This window comes from Patagioenas fasciata, chromosome 15, assembly GCF_037038585.1.
Source record: "Patagioenas fasciata isolate bPatFas1 chromosome 15, bPatFas1.hap1, whole genome shotgun sequence".
Classification (NCBI taxonomy): Eukaryota; Metazoa; Chordata; class Aves; order Columbiformes; family Columbidae; genus Patagioenas; species Patagioenas fasciata.
The window spans coordinates 17,743,271-17,766,501 of NC_092534.1; the positions used below are offsets into that span (position 1 = coordinate 17,743,271).

A 23,231-nucleotide genomic window follows, 5' to 3' on the forward strand; every position below is an offset into this window, starting at 1 on the left:
CAGACGGGCTCCCTGGAGTCCGTACCTTTCTTTAATTGAGGTTCAGGGTCTTGGGAGCGGTTCATCTGTTCGAGAAATTCTCTGCTGCTGCAACAGTAAGTGCTGAAAGTTTGAAGGGGCACTTCACATAAAGTTGTGTTTGGTTTCCATTATCTTCAGGATTTTCTTGCACACAGGAATTTGAGGCCAATAGGCACAGAGTTGATGAGATTCCTAAAAAACCCAAACCACAAGCATTTAAAAATAAATCGAGCCATTACAGGGTTTGCTCTTCAAAACGGTCTTCCGTCTGCAGGTGAAAGACTACAACTGTTTGAAATACAAAGTTTGGCTTTGAATCCTCAGGCCTTGCAATTTTTCTTGTACATAACTATTTTGCAGTGACTCAAGAGCAAACCTTACTGCTTGTGTGGAATTTCTGCAACATTTTGTCTCATAAATGCTTCTTTACAAAGCACAGAGCCTGGGCTCTGTGGCAGGAACACGGTCGCTGCGCGGGACGATCCGAGCACCTCAATGCTGGATTTTTTTCCCCGAAGCTGTGGGATATGCAGGCAGAGGAAGGAGAAGTCACTTATTGGCAGGAAAACAACAACTTCAGAGTCAGCCTCCTGCATCCCATTTCTGTGCATGGGGATGCTGGGGTGGTGTAGTGGAGAAGGGTGGATAAAAATAATTAAAATTAATTGGCTTAGTGCAGCTAATACCCTGCAGAGGACAGCCAGCCTAGAATAGACAGTGTTTATTGGAACATTTTAGTCTGTGACAAGGTGGATAGAAATATTTAGACTTTTCATACAGTAGCGTGTGCCTTTGCTAGGAAAAAGCCATAGTTACTGTGAGTTTGGGTTAGGCACCACTTTTCTGATTTATGCTCTAATAAACATAGGTTATTTGTGGTAACAGCACAGAAAGTGAGGAATACTGTATTCAATTGGAACTGAAGGAAATCAAGGCAAACCTTATCTCATTAATTCCAGCCAAGAACAGCATCAGGGCCATCATCTCTAATCTCAGAAAAATGTTTCTTAACGACCACAAACAATCAGTATGTTTCTAGTTGATCAGACTGGAAGGGCAGGGTCCGGCCCCTTAGCCTCCCGGTAAGGATGGCTCTGGCAGCCCCACCACCTGGGATCCTCTGATCAAGCACTAATCATATCGAGCCTTGCTTATCCTGGGAAATGAGCAAAACCAAGGCAACAATAGAATATTGCCAGAGGATTTTTCTGTTCTGTTCATTTTCACTGATGTTTTACCTCCTTGGGGAAAGTTTTTAACATGAGAGCCTTAGAGAGTTTTCCACATGAAGATTTTTTCTCCAATAGCTAGATGGGCTAAGATGCCTTTTTGGTCTATTTGTTTTTAATGTGGTTTGGGATTAGGGCTCTCTTTCTATGTATGAAAGCAATCGTAACATTCAAATGAGGGAAAGTGAGATTCAAGATAAAAGAATTGAGATTTTAATTGGCAATGATTCAAACTGACAAGCAAAGCCAAATACCTCAGGAAATATTGGATCAAGTATTTCCAGGGGTACAGGCTTCAGGAGTTCTTGGTAAATCAAAGAATGCAGAACCAGTGAAAATTAATTTGAAACCAGTCAAAATTAAACAATATCCTCTGAAAATAGAGGATAGAGAAGGGCTAAAAGAAATAATCAGAAACTTTTCGCAATTTGGGCTGCTGATAGAATGTGAGTCAGAATTTAACACTTCAGTCCTGCCTGTAAAGAAACCAGATGCGGCACCAAGTGACTTATCTGGGATTTGAGATCTCCGGAGGACAGCAAGACCTGGGGACAGAGCGAAAAGAAGCTGTTTGCCGGACACCAGAACCGGCAACGGCAAAAGGGCTCCGGACATTTCTTGAAAGGATGGGTTGGTGCAGACTTTGGATTTCTAATTATGGACTCTTAGTAAAGCCTTTGTATGAACTGTTAAAAGAAAACTCCTCCAAGTTGAATTGGACGGGAGAAGCCAGGAGGGCTTTTTCACAACTGAAAAAGGAACTGATGAGGGCTCCGGCCCTGGGCCTCCCAGATGTCACGAAACCATTTTGCTTGTACTCACATGAAAGGCGAAGTATTGCTTTGGGTGTTCCAGCACAGCAATTAAGACCTCATAAACGAGCAGCAGTGGTCTGCTTCCCTGAGCAATCAGACGAAGTGAGCAAAGGCTGGCCTGGCTGTCTTTGGGCTGTGGCAGCCATTGTACTTGATGTGCAGGAAGCTCGTACGCTCACTATGGGACAGAAAATGACTGTGTTAGTGTCCCCTGAAATACCAGGCAGTGTTGCTGGAACAAGGTGGTGTAAATATTGCTTCTACTAGCATTGTCAATCCAGCTTCTTTCCTCAGTGGATCTGTTTCGGAGCCTGTGGTCCACGATTGCTTGGAAATGACAGAAGCTGTTTACTCCAGCGGAGCGGATTGAAAGGACCAGCCGCTGAAGGATGCTGAAGACGCCTGGGTCACTGATGGAAGCAGCTTTGTGTAAATCAAGGAGTACGTAAAGCTGGCTATCCGGTGACAACTACACACAAGGTAATGGAAACTAAACCTTTACCTCCAGGGACTTCTGCCCAGAAAGCTGCACTCACATGAGCTTTAGAATTATCCAATGAGAAGAAGATTAATATTTGCACTGATTCTAACCAGGTTTTCTGAATGGTGCATGCCCTTGGAGCCATTTGAAAAGAACAAAGTTTATTAACAGCACAAGGAAGGCAGATTAAACATGATACTCCAGTTGTTGGAAGCTGTGCTGTTGCTAGAAAAATTGCTGTTGTGCATTGCAAAGGGTCTCGAAAGGGAAACACTGATCAGGAAATTGGAAATAAATTGACATATTACACTGTAAAACAAGCAGCTGAAAGGATGGAGACAGATACAAAAGTGATGTCTCTGATCCCAGGTGGCTGTCTCCTCAAGCCAACATCAGTAAACTACAACAAAGAGGATAAGAAATTAATAGAAGATGTACAAGCCAAATTAGAACCAGGGTCCAAACAAGCTGTCACCGATGATGGGAGAGTAGTGGTACCTCGCAATGTGTTATGGGAAGTGGTATTAGGAGAACACAACAAAACTCACTGGGGAGCTGATGTGCTATATCAAGATTAGATTAAAAGGTAAGAGTGAATTTATATACTATTTGCAATCAAGTGACTGAGCAGTGTGAAGTATGTCTAGAAAACCATCTTAATGCTGTGAATAGGCTACAAATAAGAACAATTGGACAAGGAAAATGTACCAGCACAACACTGGCAAATAGATTTCTCCAAACTCCCTAGAAAAGGGGTGTACCGATATTTGCTGGTATTAACAGATCCCTTCTCAGGCTGGCCAGAAGCATTCCCGGCCGAACTAGTGAAGTCAGACAAGTAACTAAAGCTTCGTATTTGTACAACTGCCACAACATAAAGAGAATCTGCTACCAGATTAGTTGGGCAGTTATGCCATTTTTGTAATGCTGCTAAGTGTACCGAGGGCAGTTTCTTTTAAGATGTCCCTCCCCTCTGTCCGCAAGTAAAGCACGCTAGGCCGCGAGAAGAGTGGCCTCGGCCTTTCATTGCAGGCTAAAGCGCTGCAGCCGACGCCTCAGCGTGGGCTCGAGCGTGTATTTTTGCCTTTTCTACCTCCCATTGCATGATCGGTACCTGTGTACGAGCTTCCGCCATGTCTGCCAGAGAAGCAGTTTTTCCCAAGCCGGCTAATATTTGTCGGCATCGGGTGTTTGCATTCATCATGGCTGGATATTTCCCCACAGCAGCTTTTGCCTCTGGAGTCAGGTTAGGAGAAGCATCTATAGCTTCTTTTAAATGGTCTACAAACTTCATATATGGTTCCTCAGGACCCTGCTTTATCGTAGAATAGGGTGGCACAGGGTTACCTATATTTGGCGATTTTTTCACTGCCGCCAGAGCGAGCCCTCACCACAAAATCCTCGGATGAAGCGCCGCCGGAGCAGTACTGTCCGCGTATCGCCCACGACCCAGTAATTGGTCCATGCTAGCTAACTGTAATGGATCATCTGCTGGTAAATGAACATTTTCTAATACTGCCAATTCCACCTTCTCCTGCCACTTGTCCAGGAACAGCAAATACCCCGTTGGGGGAAGCAATAACTTCATCAATGCCTTAATATCTGTCGGAGTTAGTACTTGCCCCTTAAAAAATCTATGGTTTAGCTGCATCACATGCTTATTATCGATACCATATTGCATAACTGCACTTTGCAATTGCTTAACCTTTTTCCAATCGAAGGGCGACCACTACCTTTGTCCTCTGTTATCTATGTGCAGCGGCATTGCTGTAATACCACCAGTTAACATAGTCCCTTCAATGGTTGTATCTCTGATTACCCGTTGCCAGCATTGCCCTGCATTATAAGAGCGATTTCGAGGAGTATCTCTGCCCTGACGCACAGGGGCAGCACCCAAATTATCGTTACTATCACCGCTATACATTTACACTGTGTTTCCCTGTGGATCAGTAAGTCGACGCATATTTGTAAACCGATCTGCTGACCCAGTCTCCAGCCCTTTTCCATATCACGCTCTCAAATATTCATCTGCTTCTCTTACAGAAGCAGAGACCGCATCCCATCCTCTGCACATTGTCTAGCCCATTTTTGTATTTGCTCCTTTTTAATACAGAGCTCCTCAGGAGAGAGGTCCAGTTCCGCCCCCTCCCATTCCCGTTTTCCCCGTTTTTCACATTCCATGCCAATTGCCTCCAACCCATCCTTAATTGCGTATGATGCCTTTTTATATGCTATTAACCGCAAAGTTTTGCTGTTACCGCCATCTAACGGTTTCTTAGCTTTTAGAACTCCTTGCATCTGGCTCTCCTGCCGTCTCAGTAAGTCCTTCAGGCTCTGCACACGGCTCTCCTCCCGGAAGTCAGGGCGATTCTGCGGCGCTCCATCCCGGCGCTCCATCGGGTCCTCCGTCAAAGGCACGTCAGATGGATTAACTCGTCCTGGCTCGTCGAAACTTGCCGGTTGCTGCCATTCGTCGTCGGAGGCAAGCAATGGCTCAAATGGTGCAGAGGGTATAATTTGCTCTCTGCTCCAGAACTCCAAATGCGATACGGAACATACCGGCGGTATTGATTTTTAGGAGTTCTCAGAGGGGGGGCAGCTCGTGGCGGGCGGCTCCGAGGGGACGGCACGCAGCTCCGGCTCCTCTGAGACTTCCTGCATCAGCCCCCTGACCTCCCGCCAGGATCTGGCGAGGTCGCAAGCCTCGCGGCTCCCCCTCATGACTGCTTCCCACAGTTCAGTCCCGATCTCCTCCCACGTACCGGGAGAAAAAAATCCGTCCGTCGATCGGACACAGCCCTTCCGCTGGGCGAATGGTAAAAGACGCCCCACCGTGTCCCTTTCCAAACATCTTCCTGTTCGTGCAGCCAGCCGCACAATACTCTTCACTATTACTTCTTCTTCCACGGATGCCGCATTTCCCACGCCGTCCGATTCCCTGTAGATCTTTTACTTTTAACAATAGGTCACGGTTGTGAAGAATTTGAGAGAACGTGTCGTATTAACTCGTCTGATCTTTCGCAATCTATTCGTAGTACTTTAGACAAACTAAAACAGCACGTTAATAAGATTGTCATAGTGGAATTAGGCTTTGACAAATGGTTTAAAAGCTTGGAAATAGGTGGGTAGTTGTTTGATCTTATTAATTACAATTACGTATCATGGAGTTAAGCCTTACTTATGTTGGTAATCCTATGTTGTATGGTGCAGTGTATTTCAAAGATGATTCAGCGCGTTGTAAACAAGGCCTGGCCGCTTCAAAAAGAAAAAGGGGGAATTGCGGGAGATTTGAGGGATTTTCTTGAAGTTACTGTGTGGATGGGTTTCTCTTAGATGGAGATTTGTTACTGGAATAGCCAGGCCCCAAGGAATTTCAAGGCCACCTCAGAAAGCCGAAAACACGATGTAAATCAACAGACCTATCAGCAGCGAGACTCGGGTGCACCGACAGCTCGTGAACACGGACAGCGTCCAATCAGCTAACACACGCTTGGAGCGTGCACGCGTGATCGAGAAATAACCGCATATATAGGGAGGCTTGTTTCTGTAATAAATGGCTTTGCTTGAATTCATATGGGATTGTGTGGAGTCCATGATTTTTCACCCTCGCAGGGGGCTCACCCCTTGCCCCCCCCCCCCTTCCATTAAAGTGATGGATTTTACCGCTGTCGCTCCTCTCTGGGGGACAGGCCGGGGTGCTGTCTGGGGACACAGCCCCATCCCTGGTGTTGAAAGCGGGGGCTCAGGGGGGGCTAGGGGCAGAGTCTATAGGGGCTGGGGGACACCCTAAGGATGTCATGGGGACTCCTGTCCTTGGGAGCCAAGGATACAGTGGGGGACACCCTCTGGGGCCAGAAGGACAACGAGGGGACCGCTCTCCAGGAATTAGAAAGGTGTCTTGATCCAAGTGGGGGCATCACCCGCAGAGCCCCCTGAACTCTGTGGGGATTCCCCGGCTCCTTTCCCCGCACCCAGGAGAGGCCGGGACCCCCCCAAGGAGCCCCCAATGCCCCCAGGCTGGTGTCAAACCACCACCCGCCCCCCTTTTTGTGTACTCCCAAATGGGAGAAAGCGGGTTCCCCTCCACCCCCTGAGGGTTGTCTCGGTTCCAGGGACTGCGGGGGAGGGGGGGCACTCTCGGACCCAGGGGGAACGCAGACCGAGCCCCCGGTTCAGAGGCCACGAACCCTGCTCAGAAACCACGCCCCTGCGCCCGACAGAAACCAAAGAGCCCAACAGAAACCGAGACAGCCTGATAAAGCACGAGAGAGCCCAACGAAATCCGATAGAGCTCGGCAAAGTCCAGCAAACCATGAGAAAGTCCAACAAAAATCTGACAGAGCCCAAGAAAGCCCAATAAAGACCAACAGAGGTTGACAGGGCCCGACAGAGCCTCATAGAGCACAACAAAGCTTGATAAGGCCAGACAAAGCGTGACAAAGAGGAACAGAGTCTGACAAGGGCTGACACAGCCTGAGGGAGCCCAACGGTGACCAACAGAGACTCAAAGGGTTTGACAGGGCCTGACCGAGTCTGACAGAGGCCTGTAGAGGACTTGTGAGCCTTGACTCTTGACTCCTTGACCTCTGATCGCTGATCTTTAACCTTTGACCCTTGACATCTGACCCTTAACCCGACCCGTCACCTCTGATCTTTGACCCAACATTTCTCTTTCGGTCACGACCTTTGACCTCTGTCCTTTGACCTCGACCCTTGACCCCCGACCTTTGCCTTCTGACCTTTGACCCCGACCTCTGACCTTCTACCATTGCCTTTTGACGCCTGACAGTCGACGTCTGACCCCTGACCCCTGGCCCTTGACCCCTCGACCCTGACCCTTGACCGCATCCCCTCTGACCCTTGACCTTTGATCACTCGCCTTTGACCCCCCCGATGATTGACCCTTGACCCCCATTTGACCTTTTATCCAAACATTTGACCTCTGCACCCTGACCCTTGACCTTTGACCCCCAGCCTATGACCCAGGGCCCTTGCCATTTGACTTCATGACCTTTGACCTATTTGCCTTCAACCTCTGACCCCTGAACCCTGGCCGTTGATCTCCATCCTTTGACCCTTGACTCTGAACTTTGAGCTCTGACCTTTGCCCTCTGCCCCCTGACATTTGACCCTTGACCCTTCACCTTTGACCTTGGACTTCTGACACTAGACTTTTGACCCCTGCGTTTTGAGTCTGACCCCCTGATCATCAACATCTGACCTTTGAGCTATGACCCTTGACTTTTGATCCTTGACATATGACTGTTGACCTCAGACCCTTGACCGCTGACCTCTACCATTTGACACTGAGCTCTGACCCTTTTTATTGGAAATTTCAATACACAATTTTATTGGTAATATAATTATTGTATCTCATTTTCTATCTACTTCCTAGAAAATCTAAGTTGAAATCCGTTCTCAGTCCCATTGCAGGTGCAACAGCATCAATAAAGTGCAGGTGCTGTCATTTCTGGTGAGATTCCCGCTAATTTGATAAGGGTGGTGAGCAGGGCCTGGGGTGATTGACCCCTCCCCTTTCCCAGGGGATTGTGGGAAGGAGGTGGGCGGGGCTCTGGGTATTTGAGCCCCAGTCCCCAAGTAGGGAGCTCATTCTGCTTCAGAGCCGCTATGGTGCTGGTTCTGTGCTGCTCCTTCGGCAGTTGGCAGCTTTTTGAGCTGTTTAATCTACGTGAGCGGACATCTTTGGAGAAGCGGAGGTGTCCGTTTGAGATAAGAGCTTCAAGAGCAGCAAAGGTTCAGTAGCAGCTGTGGTAAAAAGGTTGTTTGTGATTATGTTTCATTTGTTGATTCAGTTTCAGGTGCTTTGCATTTTCCCAAAATTCCTGACTACAATGAAGATGGAGTGTTGGTTATTGTATTTCACTTTTTATCTGCTCACTCAAAAAACTGAGTTGCAATCCATACTCAGTCTCATTGTAGCTGCAATAGCACCGATGAAGTGCAGGTACAGTCATTTCCAGTGAGATTCCAGCTGACTTGATAAGGGTGGTGAGGGGGTCTGGGGTGAATGACTCCTCCCCTTTCCCAGGGGATTGTGGGAAGAGGGTTGGCGGAGCCCTGGGTATTTGAGCCCCAGTACCCAAGCAGGGAGCTCATTCTGCTCCAGAGCTGCTTCGGTGTCGGTTCTGTGCTGCTCCTTCCTTTGTCTCTGGCTTCACCTCTCAGCCCGACCGAGTTCATAGCCGTGCAATTGTAACGCCGAAGGGCAATGCAAGATAGAAGTTTTTTTTCTGCTATGGGTAAGCATCCGCCCCGCTTTTCAGCGTAAAGCAAAGCAGCGCGGTTTGTTGTTTGCTTTTAAACGCGGCTGATGGAAGCCGCGCGGGCAAAGGGTGGGGGGGGGTCCCGGCAGGGCGGCGAGAAGGCGAGCGAGGATGCAGAGCGGGCCAATCGGATCGCTCGCGAGGGCTGGAGGGGCGGAGCGCTGCTAGACTAGACGGGGAGAATGGCAGTTGATGCGCGTAGGCAGCTGGCACGGCTTAGTGAGCGTGCGTTTTCTCGTGTTGCTGTAGATGCTGAAGAGGAACCCGGCGATGCCGGCAGATCCCCGTTAGCGCACGTGGCGTTACCCTCTGTTGAAGATGGATTCGGTCCCTGGGCGCTCTGAAAGCTAAGTGGAGGCACGAGGGCTGGGAAGGGGCCGGGAGGGGCTGGAAGTTCTCATAAGGGAAAGAGCCATCCAGGAACAGTGCCCTTTGGGCGGTTAAAAGACCCTGGGGACTTTACAGAGCGATGCCAGCGTGTGCCGGGCAGGGCAGCTCCAGCCTGTGCCTGTTGTCGTGTCGCTCGGGAAGCCTGCCTCGCGCCTGTCAGACGATCCTGGGGTCTCGTTGCGCTCGAGGGGCACGACAGGCATCTCGGGTGCCATCCCGGGGTCTGGAATGCCGGCGCCGGTTGGCGTAGCGCCAGTCGGGTGCTGGTTTTCTTGTATCAGCAGCGGGAAGCGTGGACGGTTCTCGTGCCTTGGATGTTTCTGGTCAGTTGTGTTTTACGGTGTCGCTGAGGGCTGCGTCGGCAGCTCTGCTCTCTGCCCATCCAGTCTCGGGGACTGGCACTTCAGGATGCTGGGAAGAAGTTACTAGTTCTTGCAGCAGCGTCTTGGGTTTGCGCTGTCTCTGTGTGTTTGCGCCAGTGCCGCCGTCTCATAAGGGGCCGAGATGATCGGCTCTGTTTTGTTGTGGGGTTGTAGTAGAGGCTTCTCGCCTCACCCCTGCCTCCCTGTATGTCTTTGATCGGTGCCCTGTCTGCTTTCGGTGTCTTTGTCGTTGCGGAGCGTTTTTTGGTGCCGTTGCCGTCGTGTTGTCTATAACCCGCTGTGGAGCGTCTGTCTGCACATGTGCACGTTTGGCTCGGAGCTGCTCTGCCCGGAGGTGTAGAGTCAGGGGTGGGTGGACTGAGCTCTAGGCATCCGTGGTTCATTTGTTCATGTATACTAAGTCGTGTATGCCTAGGTTGTTACCATCATCTGGAATGGAGTTGCCGCGGGTAGGAGGGTGGACGGTCCCTGCGCTGGTGTTTTACCGTTCCCAGCCAAGACCATTGTTGACGAATGTTTTCTGTAGTGTGCTGTTTTTTCACCGAGTATTTTAACAATTTCTTTTTTCTTTTTAGGCGACCACATTGTTAATGTGACTGAAAACCATCTCCACAACTGCACAAAGTGAGGACCTGCCTGAGGTCCGTGGAAAGGATCCGCTGAGAATCAAGAAGACCCCAGACTCAGCTATTGCTACTGCTTTTGGACTGAATCGCTGCTATTGCTATTGGACTGCATGTTCCTTACCACGCGAGAGACGGAACCTGCCACCCACCAATGTGACGTTCACAGAGCTCAGTTTGTTGTCGGGCGGGGCTAGCTTTATGCCAAGGCTGCCCTGTCGAGGTGCCTTGCAACAATGTGATTGGTTGTAAGACGTGCCATGCAATAACGTGATATGCTGCATGTACTGTCCGCGCGCTCTGCACGCGCGTGTCCGGCGCTTGCTCATTCACTGTTACTTTCTTAGGGGGCTCCTTTAGTTTCCGTTGTCTCTGGCTTCACCCCTCAGCCCGACCGAGTTCATAGCCGTGCAATTGTAACGCCGAAGGGCAATGCAGGATAGAAGGTTTTTTTCTGCCGTGGGTAAGCATCCGCCCCGCTTTTCAGCGTAAAGCAAAGCAGCGCGGTTTGTTGTTTGCTTTTAAACGCGGCTGCTGGAAGCCGCGCGGGCAAAGGGTGGCGGGGGGGGGGGGGGGGGTCCCGGCAGGGCGGCGAGAAGGCGAGCGAGGATGCAGAGCGGGCCAATCGGATCGCTCGCGAGGGCTGGAGGGGCGGAGGGCTGCTAGACGGGGAGAATGGCAGTTGATGCGCGTAGGCAGCCAATCAGGTTGCCGGAGGGGCGGGCGTCGAGGGCTCCGCACGGCGCATGCCCGAATTGCGCAGTCCTCAGTCAGGTCCGACGCTGACTGAGGGCACCCGGGCGCGGAGCGCGGGAAGGAGCATCCAATAGGAGGACGGCGCGCTGGGGCGGAAAGCAGCCAATCAGAGCGCGCCGACTCAATCCCGTTTGAACAGCTGCCTCCCTGGCAAGCTGTACCCGTCCGTGGTGTCTCGGGGCGGGCACCGGGAGTTAACGGGGAAACGGGGGTCGGGGCGAGGGAGGGGAGGCGGTGGAGCGCTCATTTTGGCCTCTCCTTCCTCTAGCCCTGCCTCTCCGTCCCTTTTGCCTCTCTCTGCCTCTCTCTGTGTCGCCTCGTCTTGCTCCCTGTCCCTGTCTTTCTCTGACAAGCTGACCTGCTCTTTGCCCTCCTTGTTTGTGGAATCGCAGGCTCATTCTGCTTGGAAAAGACACGTGCAATTTTAAATTTGGGGTTGACTTCTAGGTTTTTTTCCCCCCGTTAGTGCAAATCGACGGCACGTTGTCCTGTGGCTCAATCCACGTTCTGTTCCGTGGAGTCTTCAACTTAGGATGCTCAGGTAAGGAAGTTTGTCCTTCCAGAAAAGGACCAGTCATTGGTAGGACTGAGAGAGGCTTTTAAGTGCGTGATCAGAATTTAAGCCAAATTCCACTTGACGTTGCTGCTGTCGGTCTTGGCTTTCACTGGTTTCCCCGCGGCCCCCTAGCGTTTGGGAGCTCGGAGTGGGCGTTTTTTTTCCCCGAGGAGAGGCTACGCTTAAGAATGAACGTGTTTCCTCAAAGAAGCGCAAGTCCGTTTGCGTAAGCCCAGCCTAGTCAGGTTGTGTTTTACGGGCGGGAGCTGAACCTCTTTGTGGTCGGCAGCGTGGCAGTCCAAAGCAAGGGCGGCCAGGCGGGTGAGCGGCCCAGGTAAGGGAGGGGGAGGCGGGCCCGTCTGAGGGCGGGCTGCGCTTCCGGGCGGCGTCCGAGCGGGTGCCTTTGTTTTTGCGGGTGCCGCAGACGAGCTCGGAGGGGCGAAGCCGCACGCCGACCAGCAGCAGCCGAGAAGGTGAGGCGGCGGTGGGAGCCGGGGAGCCCAGTGTTGCGTGGTGACTCGGTTCAGCGTTTCCTCCTTGTTTTGCAGGCTCCTTTTGGGCCCTTTGGGCTCGGAGGAGCGTTTGTGGTGAGCCGGGGTAGGGGCGAGGAGGAGCGTGGGGCTGGGGACTCGTTCCAAGCGCTGCAGTTCTTTCGTTTCTCGCTGTCTTAGGCGTCACGAGCGATGCGGGTTTCTGACTACGCCCGTGGCACGACCCGCCGAACAGAACGCCGTGGATCTTAGCAGGAGGTGGGCGTTGCGGAAGGAGTCGGCGTTTACCCCGCGATACCGTGTGCTGGCACGGCTTAGTGAGCGTGCGTTTTCTCGTGTTGCTGTAGATGCTGAAGAGGAACCCGGCGATGCCGGCAGATCCCCGTTAGCGCACGTGGCGTTACCCTCTGTTGAAGATGGATTCGGTCCCTGGGCGCTCTGAAAGCTAAGTGGAGGCACGAGGGCTGGGAAGGGGCCGGGAGGGGCTGGAAGTTCTCATAAGGGAAAGAGCCATCCAGGAACAGTGCCCTTTGGGCGGTTAAAAGACCCTGGGGACTTTACAGAGCGATGCCAGCGTGTGCCGGGCAGGGCAGCTCCAGCCTGTGCCTGTTGTCGTGTCGCTCGGGAAGCCTGCCTCGCGCCTGTCAGACGATCCTGGGGTCTCGTTGCGCTCGAGGGGCACGACAGGCATCTCGGGTGCCATCCCGGGGTCTGGAATGCCGGCGCCGGTTGGCGTAGCGCCAGTCGGGTGCTGGTTTTCTTGTATCAGCAGCGGGAAGCGTGGACGGTTCTCGTGCCTTGGATGTTTCTGGTCAGTTGTGTTTTACGGTGTCGCTGAGGGCTGCGTCGGCAGCTCTGCTCTCTGCCCATCCAGTCTCGGGGACTGGCACTTCAGGATGCTGGGAAGAAGTTACTAGTTCTTGCAGCAGCGTCTTGGGTTTGCGCTGTCTCTGTGTGTTTGCGCCAGTGCCGCCGTCTCATAAGGGGCCGAGATGATCGGCTCTGTTTTGTTGTGGGGTTGTAGTAGAGGCTTCTCGCCTCACCCCTGCCTCCCTGTATGTCTTTGATCGGTGCCCTGTCTGCTTTCGGTGTCTTTGTCGTTGCGGAGCGTTTTTTGGTGCCGTTGCCGTCGTGTTGTCTATAACCCGCTGTGGAGCGTCTGTCTGCACATGTGCACGTTTGGCTCGGAGCTGCTCTGCCCGGAGGTGTAGAGTCAGGGGTGGGTGGACTGAGCTCTAGGCATCCGTGGTTCATTTGTTCATGTATACTAAGTCGTGTATGCCTAGGTTGTTACCATCATCTGGAATGGAGTTGCCGCGGGTAGGAGGGTGGACGGTCCCTGCGCTGGTGTTTTACCGTTCCCAGCCAAGACCATTGTTGACGAATGTTTTCTGTAGTGTGCTGTTTTTTCACCGAGTATTTTAACAATTTCTTTTTTCTTTTTAGGCGACCACATTGTTAATGTGACTGAAAACCATCTCCACAACTGCACAAAGTGAGGACCTGCCTGAGGTCCGTGGAAAGGATCCGCTGAGAATCAAGAAGACCCCAGACTCAGCTATTGCTACTGCTTTTGGACTGAATCGCTGCTATTGCTATTGGACTGCATGTTCCTTACCACGCGAGAGACGGAACCTGCCACCCACCAATGTGACGTTCACAGAGCTCAGTTTGTTGTCGGGCGGGGCTAGCTTTATGCCAAGGCTGCCCTGTCGAGGTGCCTTGCAACAATGTGATTGGTTGTAAGACGTGCCATGCAATAACGTGATATGCTGCATGTACTGTCCGCGCGCTCTGCACGCGCGTGTCCGGCGCTTGCTCATTCACTGTTACTTTCTTAGGGGGCTCCTTTAGTTTCCGTTGTCTCTGGCTTCACCCCTCAGCCCGACCGAGTTCATAGCCGTGCAATTGTAACGCCGAAGGGCAATGCAGGATAGAAGGTTTTTTTCTGCCGTGGGTAAGCATCCGCCCCGCTTTTCAGCGTAAAGCAAAGCAGCGCGGTTTGTTGTTTGCTTTTAAACGCGGCTGCTGGAAGCCGCGCGGGCAAAGGGTGGCGGGGGGGGGGGGGGGGGTCCCGGCAGGGCGGCGAGAAGGCGAGCGAGGATGCAGAGCGGGCCAATCGGATCGCTCGCGAGGGCTGGAGGGGCGGAGGGCTGCTAGACGGGGAGAATGGCAGTTGATGCGCGTAGGCAGCCAATCAGGTTGCCGGAGGGGCGGGCGTCGAGGGCTCCGCACGGCGCATGCCCGAATTGCGCAGTCCTCAGTCAGGTCCGACGCTGACTGAGGGCACCCGGGCGCGGAGCGCGGGAAGGAGCATCCAATAGGAGGACGGCGCGCTGGGGCGGAAAGCAGCCAATCAGAGCGCGCCGACTCAATCCCGTTTGAACAGCTGCCTCCCTGGCAAGCTGTACCCGTCCGTGGTGTCTCGGGGCGGGCACCGGGAGTTAACGGGGAAACGGGGGTCGGGGCGAGGGAGGGGAGGCGGTGGAGCGCTCATTTTGGCCTCTCCTTCCTCTAGCCCTGCCTCTCCGTCCCTTTTGCCTCTCTCTGCCTCTCTCTGTGTCGCCTCGTCTTGCTCCCTGTCCCTGTCTTTCTCTGACAAGCTGACCTGCTCTTTGCCCTCCTTGTTTGTGGAATCGCAGGCTCATTCTGCTTGGAAAAGACACGTGCAATTTTAAATTTGGGGTTGACTTCTAGGTTTTTTTCCCCCCGTTAGTGCAAATCGACGGCACGTTGTCCTGTGGCTCAATCCACGTTCTGTTCCGTGGAGTCTTCAACTTAGGATGCTCAGGTAAGGAAGTTTGTCCTTCCAGAAAAGGACCAGTCATTGGTAGGACTGAGAGAGGCTTTTAAGTGCGTGATCAGAATTTAAGCCAAATTCCACTTGACGTTGCTGCTGTCGGTCTTGGCTTTCACTGGTTTCCCCGCGGCCCCCTAGCGTTTGGGAGCTCGGAGTGGGCGTTTTTTTTCCCCGAGGAGAGGCTACGCTTAAGAATGAACGTGTTTCCTCAAAGAAGCGCAAGTCCGTTTGCGTAAGCCCAGCCTAGTCAGGTTGTGTTTTACGGGCGGGAGCTGAACCTCTTTGTGGTCGGCAGCGTGGCAGTCCAAAGCAAGGGCGGCCAGGCGGGTGAGCGGCCCAGGTAAGGGAGGGGGAGGCGGGCCCGTCTGAGGGCGGGCTGCGCTTCCGGGCGGCGTCCGAGCGGGTGCCTTTGTTTTTGCGGGTGCCGCAGACGAGCTCGGAGGGGCGAAGCCGCACGCCGACCAGCAGCAGCCGAGAAGGTGAGGCGGCGGTGGGAGCCGGGGAGCCCAGTGTTGCGTGGTGACTCGGTTCAGCGTTTCCTCCTTGTTTTGCAGGCTCCTTTTGGGCCCTTTGGGCTCGGAGGAGCGTTTGTGGTGAGCCGGGGTAGGGGCGAGGAGGAGCGTGGGGCTGGGGACTCGTTCCAAGCGCTGCAGTTCTTTCGTTTCTCGCTGTCTTAGGCGTCACGAGCGATGCGGGTTTCTGACTACGCCCGTGGCACGACCCGCCGAACAGAACGCCGTGGATCTTAGCAGGAGGTGGGCGTTGCGGAAGGAGTCGGCGTTTACCCCGCGATACCGTGTGCTGGCACGGCTTAGTGAGCGTGCGTTTTCTCGTGTTGCTGTAGATGCTGAAGAGGAACCCGGCGATGCCGGCAGATCCCCGTTAGCGCACGTGGCGTTACCCTCTGTTGAAGATGGATTCGGTCCCTGGGCGCTCTGAAAGCTAAGTGGAGGCACGAGGGCTGGGAAGGGGCCGGGAGGGGCTGGAAGTTCTCATAAGGGAAAGAGCCATCCAGGAACAGTGCCCTTTGGGCGGTTAAAAGACCCTGGGGACTTTACAGAGCGATGCCAGCGTGTGCCGGGCAGGGCAGCTCCAGCCTGTGCCTGTTGTCGTGTCGCTCGGGAAGCCTGCCTCGCGCCTGTCAGACGATCCTGGGGTCTCGTTGCGCTCGAGGGGCACGACAGGCATCTCGGGTGCCATCCCGGGGTCTGGAATGCCGGCGCCGGTTGGCGTAGCGCCAGTCGGGTGCTGGTTTTCTTGTATCAGCAGCGGGAAGCGTGGACGGTTCTCGTGCCTTGGATGTTTCTGGTCAGTTGTGTTTTACGGTGTCGCTGAGGGCTGCGTCGGCAGCTCTGCTCTCTGCCCATCCAGTCTCGGGGACTGGCACTTCAGGATGCTGGGAAGAAGTTACTAGTTCTTGCAGCAGCGTCTTGGGTTTGCGCTGTCTCTGTGTGTTTGCGCCAGTGCCGCCGTCTCATAAGGGGCCGAGATGATCGGCTCTGTTTTGTTGTGGGGTTGTAGTAGAGGCTTCTCGCCTCACCCCTGCCTCCCTGTATGTCTTTGATCGGTGCCCTGTCTGCTTTCGGTGTCTTTGTCGTTGCGGAGCGTTTTTTGGTGCCGTTGCCGTCGTGTTGTCTATAACCCGCTGTGGAGCGTCTGTCTGCACATGTGCACGTTTGGCTCGGAGCTGCTCTGCCCGGAGGTGTAGAGTCAGGGGTGGGTGGACTGAGCTCTAGGCATCCGTGGTTCATTTGTTCATGTATACTAAGTCGTGTATGCCTAGGTTGTTACCATCATCTGGAATGGAGTTGCCGCGGGTAGGAGGGTGGACGGTCCCTGCGCTGGTGTTTTACCGTTCCCAGCCAAGACCATTGTTGACGAATGTTTTCTGTAGTGTGCTGTTTTTTCACCGAGTATTTTAACAATTTCTTTTTTCTTTTTAGGCGACCACATTGTTAATGTGACTGAAAACCATCTCCACAACTGCACAAAGTGAGGACCTGCCTGAGGTCCGTGGAAAGGATCCGCTGAGAATCAAGAAGACCCCAGACTCAGCTATTGCTACTGCTTTTGGACTGAATCGCTGCTATTGCTATTGGACTGAATGTTCCTTACCACGCGAGAGACGGAACCTGCCACCCACCAATGTGACGTTCACAGAGCTCAGTTTGTTGTCGGGCGGGGCTAGCTTTATGCCAAGGCTGCCCTGTCGAGGTGCCTTGCAACAATGTGATTGGTTGTAAGACGTGCCATGCAATAACGTGATATGCTGCATGTACTGTCCGCGCGCTCTGCACGCGCGTGTCCGGCGCTTGCTCATTCACTGTTACTTTCTTAGGGGGCTCCTTTAGTTTCCGTTGTCTCTGGCTTCACCCCTCAGCCCGACCGAGTTCATAGCCGTGCAATTGTAACGCCGAAGGGCAATGCAGGATAGAAGGTTTTTTTCTGCCGTGGGTAAGCATCCGCCCCGCTTTTCAGCGTAAAGCAAAGCAGCGCGGTTTGTTGTTTGCTTTTAAACGCGGCTGCTGGAAGCCGCGCGGGCAAAGGGTGGCGGGGGGGGGGGGGGTCCCGGCAGGGCGGCGAGAAGGCGAGCGAGGATGCAGAGCGGGCCAATCGGATCGCTCGCGAGGGCTGGAGGGGCGGAGGGCTGCTAGACGGGGAGAATGGCAGTTGATGCGCGTAGGCAGCCAATCAGGTTGCCGGAGGGGCGGGCGTCGAGGGCTCCGCACGGCGCATGCCCGAATTGCGCAGTCCTCAGTCAGGTCCGACGCTGACTGAGGGCACCCGGGCGCGGAGCGCGGGAAGGAGCATCCAATAGGAGGACGGCGCGCTGGGGCGGAAAGCAGCCAATCAGAGCGCGCCGACTCAATCCCGTTTGAACAGCTGCCTCCCTGGCAAGCTGTACCCGTCCGTGGTGTCTCGGGGCGGGCACCGGGAGTTAACGGGGAAACGGGGGTCGGGGCGAGGGAGGGGAGGCGGTGGAGCGCTCATTTTGGCCTCTCCTTCCTCTAGCCCTGCCTCTCCGTCCCTTTTGCCTCTCTCTGCCTCTCTCTGTGTCGCCTCGTCTTGCTCCCTGTCCCTGTCTTTCTCTGACAAGCTGACCTGCTCTTTGCCCTCCTTGTTTGTGGAATCGCAGGCTCATTCTGCTTGGAAAAGACACGTGCAATTTTAAATTTGGGGTTGACTTCTAGGTTTTTTTCCCCCCGTTAGTGCAAATCGACGGCACGTTGTCCTGTGGCTCAATCCACGTTCTGTTCCGTGGAGTCTTCAACTTAGGATGCTCAGGTAAGGAAGTTTGTCCTTCCAGAAAAGGACCAGTCATTGGTAGGACTGAGAGAGGCTTTTAAGTGCGTGATCAGAATTTAAGCCAAATTCCACTTGACGTTGCTGCTGTCGGTCTTGGCTTTCACTGGTTTCCCCGCGGCCCCCTAGCGTTTGGGAGCTCGGAGTGGGCGTTTTTTTTCCCCGAGGAGAGGCTACGCTTAAGAATGAACGTGTTTCCTCAAAGAAGCGCAAGTCCGTTTGCGTAAGCCCAGCCTAGTCAGGTTGTGTTTTACGGGCGGGAGCTGAACCTCTTTGTGGTCGGCAGCGTGGCAGTCCAAAGCAAGGGCGGCCAGGCGGGTGAGCGGCCCAGGTAAGGGAGGGGGAGGCGGGCCCGTCTGAGGGCGGGCTGCGCTTCCGGGCGGCGTCCGAGCGGGTGCCTTTGTTTTTGCGGGTGCCGCAGACGAGCTCGGAGGGGCGAAGCCGCACGCCGACCAGCAGCAGCCGAGAAGGTGAGGCGGCGGTGGGAGCCGGGGAGCCCAGTGTTGCGTGGTGACTCGGTTCAGCGTTTCCTCCTTGTTTTGCAGGCTCCTTTTGGGCCCTTTGGGCTCGGAGGAGCGTTTGTGGTGAGCCAGGGTAGGGGCGAGGAGGAGCGTGGGGCTGGGGACTCGTTCCAAGCGCTGCAGTTCTTTCGTTTCTCGCTGTCTTAGGCGTCACGAGCGATGCGGGTTTCTGACTACGCCCGTGGCACGACCCGCCGAACAGAACGCCGTGGATCTTAGCAGGAGGTGGGCGTTGCGGAAGGAGTCGGCGTTTACCCCGCGATACCGTGTGCTGGCACGGCTTAGTGAGCGTGCGTTTTCTCGTGTTGCTGTAGATGCTGAAGAGGAACCCGGCGATGCCGGCAGATCCCCGTTAGCGCACGTGGCGTTACCCTCTGTTGAAGATGGATTCGGTCCCTGGGCGCTCTGAAAGCTAAGTGGAGGCACGAGGGCTGGGAAGGGGCCGGGAGGGGCTGGAAGTTCTCATAAGGGAAAGAGCCATCCAGGAACAGTGCCCTTTGGGCGGTTAAAAGACCCTGGGGACTTTACAGAGCGATGCCAGCGTGTGCCGGGCAGGGCAGCTCCAGCCTGTGCCTGTTGTCGTGTCGCTCGGGAAGCCTGCCTCGCGCCTGTCAGACGATCCTGGGGTCTCGTTGCGCTCGAGGGGCACGACAGGCATCTCGGGTGCCATCCCGGGGTCTGGAATGCCGGCGCCGGTTGGCGTAGCGCCAGTCGGGTGCTGGTTTTCTTGTATCAGCAGCGGGAAGCGTGGACGGTTCTCGTGCCTTGGATGTTTCTGGTCAGTTGTGTTTTACGGTGTCGCTGAGGGCTGCGTCGGCAGCTCTGCTCTCTGCCCATCCAGTCTCGGGGACTGGCACTTCAGGATGCTGGGAAGAAGTTACTAGTTCTTGCAGCAGCGTCTTGGGTTTGCGCTGTCTCTGTGTGTTTGCGCCAGTGCCGCCGTCTCATAAGGGGCCGAGATGATCGGCTCTGTTTTGTTGTGGGGTTGTAGTAGAGGCTTCTCGCCTCACCCCTGCCTCCCTGTATGTCTTTGATCGGTGCCCTGTCTGCTTTCGGTGTCTTTGTCGTTGCGGAGCGTTTTTTGGTGCCGTTGCCGTCGTGTTGTCTATAACCCGCTGTGGAGCGTCTGTCTGCACATGTGCACGTTTGGCTCGGAGCTGCTCTGCCCGGAGGTGTAGAGTCAGGGGTGGGTGGACTGAGCTCTAGGCATCCGTGGTTCATTTGTTCATGTATACTAAGTCGTGTATGCCTAGGTTGTTACCATCATCTGGAATGGAGTTGCCGCGGGTAGGAGGGTGGACGGTCCCTGCGCTGGTGTTTTACCGTTCCCAGCCAAGACCATTGTTGACGAATGTTTTCTGTAGTGTGCTGTTTTTTCACCGAGTATTTTAACAATTTCTTTTTTCTTTTTAGGCGACCACATTGTTAATGTGACTGAAAACCATCTCCACAACTGCACAAAGTGAGGACCTGCCTGAGGTCCGTGGAAAGGATCCGCTGAGAATCAAGAAGACCCCAGACTCAGCTATTGCTACTGCTTTTGGACTGAATCGCTGCTATTGCTATTGGACTGCATGTTCCTTACCACGCGAGAGACGGAACCTGCCACCCACCAATGTGACGTTCACAGAGCTCAGTTTGTTGTCGGGCGGGGCTAGCTTTATGCCAAGGCTGCCCTGTCGAGGTGCCTTGCAACAATGTGATTGGTTGTAAGACGTGCCATGCAATAACGTGATATGCTGCATGTACTGTCCGCGCGCTCTGCACGCGCGTGTCCGGCGCTTGCTCATTCACTGTTACTTTCTTAGGGGGCTCCTTTAGTTTCCGTTGTCTCTGGCTTCACCCCTCAGCCCGACCGAGTTCATAGCCGTGCAATTGTAACGCCGAAGGGCAATGCAGGATAGAAGGTTTTTTTCTGCCGTGGGTAAGCATCCGCCCCGCTTTTCAGCGTAAAGCAAAGCAGCGCGGTTTGTTGTTTGCTTTTAAACGCGGCTGCTGGAAGCCGCGCGGGCAAAGGGTGGCGGGGGGGGGGGGGGGGGGTCCCGGCAGGGCGGCGAGAAGGCGAGCGAGGATGCAGAGCGGGCCAATCGGATCGCTCGCGAGGGCTGGAGGGGCGGAGGGCTGCTAGACGGGGAGAATGGCAGTTGATGCGCGTAGGCAGCCAATCAGGTTGCCGGAGGGGCGGGCGTCGAGGGCTCCGCACGGCGCATGCCCGAATTGCGCAGTCCTCAGTCAGGTCCGACGCTGACTGAGGGCACCCGGGCGCGGAGCGCGGGAAGGAGCATCCAATAGGAGGACGGCGCGCTGGGGCGGAAAGCAGCCAATCAGAGCGCGCCGACTCAATCCCGTTTGAACAGCTGCCTCCCTGGCAAGCTGTACCCGTCCGTGGTGTCTCGGGGCGGGCACCGGGAGTTAACGGGGAAACGGGGGTCGGGGCGAGGGAGGGGAGGCGGTGGAGCGCTCATTTTGGCCTCTCCTTCCTCTAGCCCTGCCTCTCCGTCCCTTTTGCCTCTCTCTGCCTCTCTCTGTGTCGCCTCGTCTTGCTCCCTGTCCCTGTCTTTCTCTGACAAGCTGACCTGCTCTTTGCCCTCCTTGTTTGTGGAATCGCAGGCTCATTCTGCTTGGAAAAGACACGTGCAATTTTAAATTTGGGGTTGACTTCTAGGTTTTTTTCCCCCCGTTAGTGCAAATCGACGGCACGTTGTCCTGTGGCTCAATCCACGTTCTGTTCCGTGGAGTCTTCAACTTAGGATGCTCAGGTAAGGAAGTTTGTCCTTCCAGAAAAGGACCAGTCATTGGTAGGACTGAGAGAGGCTTTTAAGTGCGTGATCAGAATTTAAGCCAAATTCCACTTGACGTTGCTGCTGTCGGTCTTGGCTTTCACTGGTTTCCCCGCGGCCCCCTAGCGTTTGGGAGCTCGGAGTGGGCGTTTTTTTTCCCCGAGGAGAGGCTACGCTTAAGAATGAATGTGTTTCCTCAAAGAAGCGCAAGTCCGTTTGCGTAAGCCCAGCCTAGTCAGGTTGTGTTTTACGGGCGGGAGCTGAACCTCTTTGTGGTCGGCAGCGTGGCAGTCCAAAGCAAGGGCGGCCAGGCGGGTGAGCGGCCCAGGTAAGGGAGGGGGAGGCGGGCCCGTCTGAGGGCGGGCTGCGCTTCCGGGCGGCGTCCGAGCGGGTGCCTTTGTTTTTGCGGGTGCCGCAGACGAGCTCGGAGGGGCGAAGCCGCACGCCGACCAGCAGCAGCCGAGAAGGTGAGGCGGCGGTGGGAGCCGGGGAGCCCAGTGTTGCGTGGTGACTCGGTTCAGCGTTTCCTCCTTGTTTTGCAGGCTCCTTTTGGGCCCTTTGGGCTCGGAGGAGCGTTTGTGGTGAGCCGGGGTAGGGGCGAGGAGGAGCGTGGGGCTGGGGACTCGTTCCAAGCGCTGCAGTTCTTTCGTTTCTCGCTGTCTTAGGCGTCACGAGCGATGCGGGTTTCTGACTACGCCCGTGGCACGACCCGCCGAACAGAACGCCGTGGATCTTAGCAGGAGGTGGGCGTTGCGGAAGGAGTCGGCGTTTACCCCGCGATACCGTGTGCTGGCACGGCTTAGTGAGCGTGCGTTTTCTCGTGTTGCTGTAGATGCTGAAGAGGAACCCGGCGATGCCGGCAGATCCCCGTTAGCGCACGTGGCGTTACCCTCTGTTGAAGATGGATTCGGTCCCTGGGCGCTCTGAAAGCTAAGTGGAGGCACGAGGGCTGGGAAGGGGCCGGGAGGGGCTGGAAGTTCTCATAAGGGAAAGAGCCATCCAGGAACAGTGCCCTTTGGGCGGTTAAAAGACCCTGGGGACTTTACAGAGCGATGCCAGCGTGTGCCGGGCAGGGCAGCTCCAGCCTGTGCCTGTTGTCGTGTCGCTCGGGAAGCCTGCCTCGCGCCTGTCAGACGATCCTGGGGTCTCGTTGCGCTCGAGGGGCACGACAGGCATCTCGGGTGCCATCCCGGGGTCTGGAATGCCGGCGCCGGTTGGCGTAGCGCCAGTCGGGTGCTGGTTTTCTTGTATCAGCAGCGGGAAGCGTGGACGGTTCTCGTGCCTTGGATGTTTCTGGTCAGTTGTGTTTTACGGTGTCGCTGAGGGCTGCGTCGGCAGCTCTGCTCTCTGCCCATCCAGTCTCGGGGACTGGCACTTCAGGATGCTGGGAAGAAGTTACTAGTTCTTGCAGCAGCGTCTTGGGTTTGCGCTGTCTCTGTGTGTTTGCGCCAGTGCCGCCGTCTCATAAGGGGCCGAGATGATCGGCTCTGTTTTGTTGTGGGGTTGTAGTAGAGGCTTCTCGCCTCACCCCTGCCTCCCTGTATGTCTTTGATCGGTGCCCTGTCTGCTTTCGGTGTCTTTGTCGTTGCGGAGCGTTTTTTGGTGCCGTTGCCGTCGTGTTGTCTATAACCCGCTGTGGAGCGTCTGTCTGCACATGTGCACGTTTGGCTCGGAGCTGCTCTGCCCGGAGGTGTAGAGTCAGGGGTGGGTGGACTGAGCTCTAGGCATCCGTGGTTCATTTGTTCATGTATACTAAGTCGTGTATGCCTAGGTTGTTACCATCATCTGGAATGGAGTT

At 54.7% G+C, this 23,231-nt stretch overlaps 3 long non-coding RNA genes across 34 annotated transcripts in view; 2 read left to right on the top strand and 1 right to left on the bottom strand.

Annotated features, from left to right (window-relative positions):
* Nucleotides 1-80: 80 nt before the first annotated feature.
* On the bottom strand, nt 81-4,895 carry LOC139829145 (uncharacterized). Its single transcript, XR_011741452.1, has 3 exons — nt 4,805-4,895; nt 2,073-2,243; nt 81-213 (listed from the first exon to the last, which is right to left on the bottom strand). It is a non-coding gene; the product is annotated as an uncharacterized lncRNA (long non-coding RNA).
* Nucleotides 2,238-6,118, top strand: LOC139829144 (uncharacterized). Of its 2 annotated transcripts, none has more exons than XR_011741450.1 (2): nt 2,238-3,132; nt 4,826-6,118. It is a non-coding gene; the product is annotated as an uncharacterized lncRNA (long non-coding RNA). The 2 variants fall into 2 exon arrangements; XR_011741451.1 differs by having other exon boundaries at nt 4,833-6,118.
* Nucleotides 6,119-8,201: 2,083 nt separating this feature from the next.
* LOC139829146 (uncharacterized) overlaps nt 8,202-23,231 on the top strand; it is a 40,770-nt gene continuing 25,740 nt past the window's right edge. For 16 of the 31 annotated variants that reach the window (XR_011741453.1, XR_011741454.1, XR_011741465.1 and 13 more), the window contains exons 1-18: nt 8,624-8,806; nt 9,080-9,187; nt 10,179-10,689; nt 11,449-11,523; nt 12,210-12,287; nt 12,377-12,484; nt 13,476-13,986; nt 14,746-14,820; nt 15,507-15,584; nt 15,674-15,781; nt 16,773-17,283; nt 18,040-18,114; nt 18,801-18,878; nt 18,968-19,075; nt 20,067-20,577; nt 21,338-21,412; nt 22,099-22,176; nt 22,266-22,373. This is a non-coding gene — a long non-coding RNA (uncharacterized lncRNA). Of the gene's footprint in view, nt 8,326-8,623; nt 8,807-9,079; nt 9,188-10,178; nt 10,690-11,448; nt 11,524-11,745; nt 12,012-12,209; nt 12,288-12,376; nt 12,485-13,475; nt 13,987-14,745; nt 14,821-15,042; nt 15,309-15,506; nt 15,585-15,673; nt 15,782-16,772; nt 17,284-18,039; nt 18,115-18,800; nt 18,879-18,967; nt 19,076-20,066; nt 20,578-21,337; nt 21,413-22,098; nt 22,177-22,265; nt 22,374-23,231 lie in introns of those variants that run through there. The other 15 variants (XR_011741458.1, XR_011741457.1, XR_011741459.1 and 12 more) reach the window with 15 other exon arrangements.